The 6000-nt window shown below is 39.3% G+C and overlaps 1 long non-coding RNA gene across 1 annotated transcript in view; it reads left to right on the top strand.

Moving 5' to 3' along the window:
• The first annotated feature begins 912 nt into the window (after positions 1-912).
• LOC140637583 (uncharacterized) overlaps positions 913-6000 on the top strand; it is a 35081-nt gene continuing 29993 nt past the window's right edge. Inside the window, exons 1-4 of the long non-coding RNA XR_012034668.1 lie at positions 913-966; positions 3295-3366; positions 4454-5040; positions 5155-5254. This is a non-coding gene — a long non-coding RNA (uncharacterized lncRNA). The remainder of the gene's footprint in view (positions 967-3294; positions 3367-4453; positions 5041-5154; positions 5255-6000) is intronic.

Genomic DNA, 6000 nt, shown 5'->3' with positions numbered 1-6000 from the left:
CAGGACCTCACCTGCCTCCTGGACGTATCCAACAAAGCGTTCTCCATGTTCTGCAGCTCTCATGGACATTTATCCTAACCCCCTCTGTCCAAAACAAAATTTGCTGTTTTCTGTCATTTCAGTTTGCATTGGCAACATCCTCATTTAAATAGCCTCTAATCTGGAATCCTTTTGCCATCCTCAAATCCTCTCTGTCTCACTTCTACTGTATCACCTCCTAAAATCTTTTTCAGATGATCCAGCCTAGTTTTCAATTACTAATAAGACTTTTATCTCCTTCCTGCTTGCATTTCTGTAATAGCTTTCTAAAATGAACTCTCTGACACCGGGGATTGTTCTTAGTGCTTCTGGAATTATCTCCTACCCCTGCCTCAAAACAGTAACACCAAGTTCAACAAGAAAATTGATCATGTTCCTCCTACAACATTAAGCAGAACTGTCTCGCTGAGTATTTCTTTACACTTTTCTTTCAGACACTTGATTACAGCAAAGAGAACCAGCATATTTGATGTTGATGTGGCCTTATGACACTTGGTAATCCTTTTTTCTTTTTTTCTTTCTTTCTTTCTTTCTTTCTTTCTTCTTTCTTTCTTTCTTTCTTTCTTTCTTTCTTTCTTTCTTTCTTTCTTCTTTCTTTCTTTTTCTTTTTTTTTTTTTTTAAAGAGAGAGAGAGAGGAAGGATGAACAGACTCAGTGGCAAAACCTTCATAGGTAAAAATATCTAGCCAGAATTCAGCAAGATTATTTTGTTTTTATCATTATTTTAGGACTCCCCAAACCCAGATTCCTCTTCCCTTTCTGACCTAAGCCCTCCTTTCATTCTTTCAGTTTCAGGGAGATAAGCATAGAGAAGAGACATACACCAGTTAAAAGATTTTTCTTTGTATTTAACCCCCTTTTTTTCTCTCTCCCAGACAATGCTGACCAACATGGTGACACCACTGCACTTTAGTTCTCTGATCAAAGGTGGGATGACTTCAATCTTCTGCAGGGCCTCTGAACTAGAGTGGGGTGGATCTTCAATCTGCAGCCTTGCTAAATGGGCATGATGGGGCGAGGGCAGCCCAAGAGTCTTTATTAACCCCCTGGAGATGGAATGCACAGCTTGGGTGACCTGCCAGCCCGTGGCTCTGGTTTCATTTTAGCAGAGTTGTGGCATCAGCTAGTGTTTTCACTGGGAGCAAGCTACCTTCTATTCACTATTATAAATATTAAAAACCAAGAAAGTATAATTCATGATTATGAAAGTTTCGCAGAGGATTTTTTTCCCAAATAGTACACGATTTCTTTCCTTGCTACTATCTATATCATCTACATCTATATCTATATATTTGTCTTTGTAAAAGGAGGCATAAATCTTGGTGTAACCTGCTTAATGGTCACATTGTGTTACCATTTATTCCCTCCTCTTAAGAAATAAAAGTTTCTATTTGCAACAGGTTTCAGAAATCTTCAGGCCATCAGAATCAGGATTCACATAGATACCTTCTACTTTACTGGGTGATACTCACTTTCCATTTTTGACCAGGATGTCAATCTTCCTTATATAGAATTATTAATTTAAAACAATGATATTGGAATACAAATTTAAGTAATACTATGGGTGGTACATGAATTTTAACACAAATCTTCAAGATGATAGATGAAATATCCAAAATTCAGAAAACACTGCCTTAGGGGGAAAAGTAAAGCCTTAGTAGCCTAGCGTCCTTCATTTGAATTCCAGTTTCATTTCTTAAGTAGGACCTGCGTCTCTCCACACTGATGTTTGGCGTACTAGCACTTGCCCACTGGGCTGATTGGGCTGAGGTGAAGCCAGGAAATATTTTTCCCAGAATTTCTCTCCCTGAATGGATCCAGGATACTTTGCCAAGGAAAAATACTAATATAAGAATTGGAAGGCATAAGGGAAGGAGAAGTCATTATTCTTCAAGCACAGGTGCAGCCAGACATTGAGCTTCAATGAGTGAGACTTCTCTCCCACGCTTGTGAGAACTCCCCCACCTCCGTCTAATGCTGGTGGGTTTCTTGACCTTTGATCCCAGGTCTTCCTTGGTTGTCTAAGCCTCTGATTCCTCTATTAGACATTTCATCCCTGATATACATCAAGCGACTTTTACTTTTTAGACTGACACCTAACTGACCTACTTGGTACACGTTTTCTCTTACAATGCTCTCTACCTTTCAGGAAACTTTTCTTCTCCTTCTCCTTGAATTAAAGATTTCTGTCAGGATGCCTGGGTGGCTCAGCAGTTGGGCACCTGCCTTTGGCCCAGGGCGAGATCCTGGGGTCCTCTGGGATCAAGTCCCACATCGGGCTCCCTGCGTGGAGCCTGTTTCTGTCTCTGCCCGTGTTTCTGCCTCTCTCTCTGTCTCTCATGAATAAATAAATAAAATCTTTAATAAAAATATAGCAAAATAAAGACTTCCTTTCTTCTTCCTCATGTCCTGCTTTTCTACTTACTTCTCTTCCTTTCTTTCTTTTTCCTTTCTCTCTTCTATCTCTCTGTGTCTTTAAGTCTCTCTTAAGAGAGAGAGACTTAAAGTCTCTCTTTAAGTGTCTTAAGTCCTCTTTTTTCTCTGTATTTCTGCCTCTGTTTTTTCTTGCTTCCTTTTTCCTTCCTTCTTCCCTTCTCTTCCTTTCTTCTTTCCTTCCATTCCTCTTTCCAGCTTCCTCTTCAAATACTTTTTCAGCTGCTACCTTCTTTCTGCATATCTATTATTGTGTAACAAACCTCCTATAAAAAGTCCTCCTATATAGAGTCAACACTATAAAACAATGGCTATTTCATCTTATGCATGGATTTTATAGGGCAGGAATTTGGACAGGGCACAGAGGGATTATTTGTCTCTTACCACTATTAGTAGAGCCTCATATGGGAAGACTCAAATATCTGAACAATTGAAAACTTCCTTACTCAAATGTCTGGTATCAGCTGGGCCCTCTCCATGTATCTTAAATTTTCTTACATCATGGCTGGTGGGTTTTGAGAAAGAACATCCCAGGAATGAGTCAAGAGGCTGAATATTCCAAGAGAAGTAGGAGGAAGCTTGCATTTTTTTATTACTTAGCTTCAGAACTCATATAGTATCACTTTTTCTGTACTTTCTTGGTTAAGCAGACACAAGTCTGTGTAGATTTAAGATGTGGGGACAATGGACCCATTTCTTGATGAAGAGGAATCAAAGACTTATGGAGCCATATTTTAAAACTGTTCTACATATATACCAAGTCCCAGTGAGATGCTATGCTTTAAAAAAGATGAATAATAGTCTGTATCTTTGTTTCCTCAGGGTGCTTCGTTTGTTACCATTCAACAAAAACTTTGTTAACATTTTGAACATGTTCAGCTATTACTGAAACCGGTAATTTATAAAATTAAGCTGGGTGAATGGCAGTAGTGCAGAGTAATGCCATCATTGGACACTGTGAATGCAAGATTGAAGAATTAGCAGCCACTTCAGATGTAAGGCCAGGTGCAGAGTTGACTCTGGATGCTGCAGTCAGGAAAAATGCAGCCATTTCCCCTGTATGTTCCTGGAGGGACGAGCCTCGGCTACTCAGGGAGTGCCTTCTCTATGTGGGCTCCACCTCCAGGGCGATGGTCTTTATGGTCTGGACTATTGACTAAGTGCATTAATATGTTACAATAATCATTTTTTTTGTGTAGTTGTACATCCATGTAGATTTTTCTTATAGCGTGCATCTTATTATATATTGCATTGTTGTTTTTATATCTAGCATATTTTTCTTATTAGTACTTTCAGGGAATTTAAGTGAATTTTGTACATTTAATAGTAGCTTTTACAGTGTCATGTGCCTAGTATGATTTTCACAGACGTTAATTGAATTGGATTTTCTCTGCATATAATAAGAATTTTCAATGTTTAATGTTTCATGGAAATGGCTCTAAATGGTTCATAAAATGTTGATCAGTATCAAATTTTTCAGTTATAGTTAGTGACTCTTGTAGAAATTGTGCAGTTTATTGCAAATCCATTTCTTCAACAAGACATAGTGAGCCCTGTGTAAGACCATGCTAGCCACAGGGATAAACTAAAACCTTGGCAGACACAGATCCTGCCTTCCCAGAGCATATGATGTGAAGGGAGGGACAGATAAGGAACGTGCAATTATCTTAAAATGCTAAATCGGTAAAGTTCAGGAATATTGGAAACAAAAGCAATGTGGCAAGTAGCTTGAACACAGCAAAATTCCGTGGGTAAATGGTATGAAACTGGGGTAGGAGGAATCAGTAGGATTCAAGGACTCAGGACAAAGCATTCCCAACAGAATAAACAACTTTTATCCTGAGTCACACGGAGCCGAAGAGCTCATATAACTTTTGAGTTCAGTAAGGAACTGGGAAACAGGAATGCGACATCAATAGACAAGGTTTAAGAGGGTAACACTAAATTTATAATATAAGCTAAGTTTGATTTTTCTTTTTAGGGAAATGGAAAATCCTTGATGGATTTTAAGCAGTGAACCAGCAGAATCAGAATCATGTTTAGGACCATAGAACAGGTAATGAGAAGCAACCTGCAGGAATAACTATTAAGGCCAAGAAGGGATGGTGACCTGATTTTTGGAAGCAATAATGAAGTTGGAGAAAGCTGAATTGGTCTAAAAAATATTCACAATGTAAAATCAACAGAACCTGGTGATTGAATCTGTGGAGCAAGCAAGTAAATTAGAGAAAAGAATCAAGGAAGACCCCAACAGTTTTCTAATTTGAACAACTCAACATATGGCAGTGTCATTCACTGAGAATCAGTATCGGAAGAAGAAATTATGAGGGGGAAGTGGTTCAATGGTAGATAAAACACTGGGACCCCAAAGTGGTCCACATCCTGCTTGCCAGAAAGGACTTTGCAGACGTGATTAAATTCAGGACCTTAAGATAAAGAGATCGCCTGGACAGTACAGTTAGGCCCTACGTAATCATAAGAAGAAAGAGGCATGGAAACTCGGAGTCTGAGAAGGAGATACAGAAGCAGAAGTTGGAGTGACGTGAGAAAAAGCTGAGGCTGGGAAAGGTGAGGAAATAAATTTTCTCCCACAATCCCAGAAAGAACACAGCTTTGCTGACATGTTGATTTTAGGACTTTTGACCTCCAGAATTGTAAAAGGATACATTTGTGTCATTTTAGGCTACTGCATTTGTGATCATTTGTTACAAGAGCCTCAGAGACAGAGAAGTGACACAGCCATGAGTTTTAAGGTCTGTGGGACATTGGAGTCACAGGGCTGGTAAGCAATTGGACAGACATGTCTGAGGCTTAGGAGATAGGGTGGACCTGGGCACTGAGAACGGAGAAGCACCAACGTTGAGCTGGAAATGGGAGCAAGGTGCTTGAAAGAGAACACATGCATGGGAATGTGGGATCAAAAGGGAAGAGTTCCCCAAATAGAATCTAGGACAACCCTAACCTTTAAGAATGTATAACAACAAAGGAAACTGGTAAGTAGCCTGAACAGTAGAAGGAGGCTAAGGAGAGTAAGGGTCAGGAAAAACTGAGGGAAGAAAATATTTTAACTATGGGGTTTGGTCACTAGTGTCAGATACTACTAAGAGAAATTAACTAAAACAAGTTTAAGTAATATACGTATTGAAAAGTGACAACTAGATGGGAAAGAACCACGAGGGGAGAAGCTGTAGAAGAAAGAAAGAGAAAATGCCCAAATTCCAAGTCCCTTAGAGAAGAGAAGCGTGCTGTACCTACAGGGAGATGGAGAGGCAGTGACTACCCTAGGCAGGAGGAGAGGTGCCTTTCTCTGGGATGGAAGAAGATGTGGAGATAGTAGCAAAGTGGAATGCAGAACAATGCCCTAGAAATGGTAGAAAAATCATTCCTCTATCTGCTCTGATACTGGTAATGATGGCTCCCGATTGTATCAAGTTTGGTACATGTAATAATGAGTAAGTGATTTATGGTGTTTTCTAACTTACATATTCAAGAAAAAACATGCTAATTTGAACAAAAATTGACAAGATA

The sequence above is a fragment of the Canis lupus genome, chromosome 8 (assembly GCF_048164855.1).
Source record: "Canis lupus baileyi chromosome 8, mCanLup2.hap1, whole genome shotgun sequence".
Lineage (NCBI taxonomy): Eukaryota > Metazoa > Chordata > Mammalia > Carnivora > Canidae > Canis > Canis lupus.
This window is presented reverse-complemented; position numbering and strand designations above follow the sequence as displayed.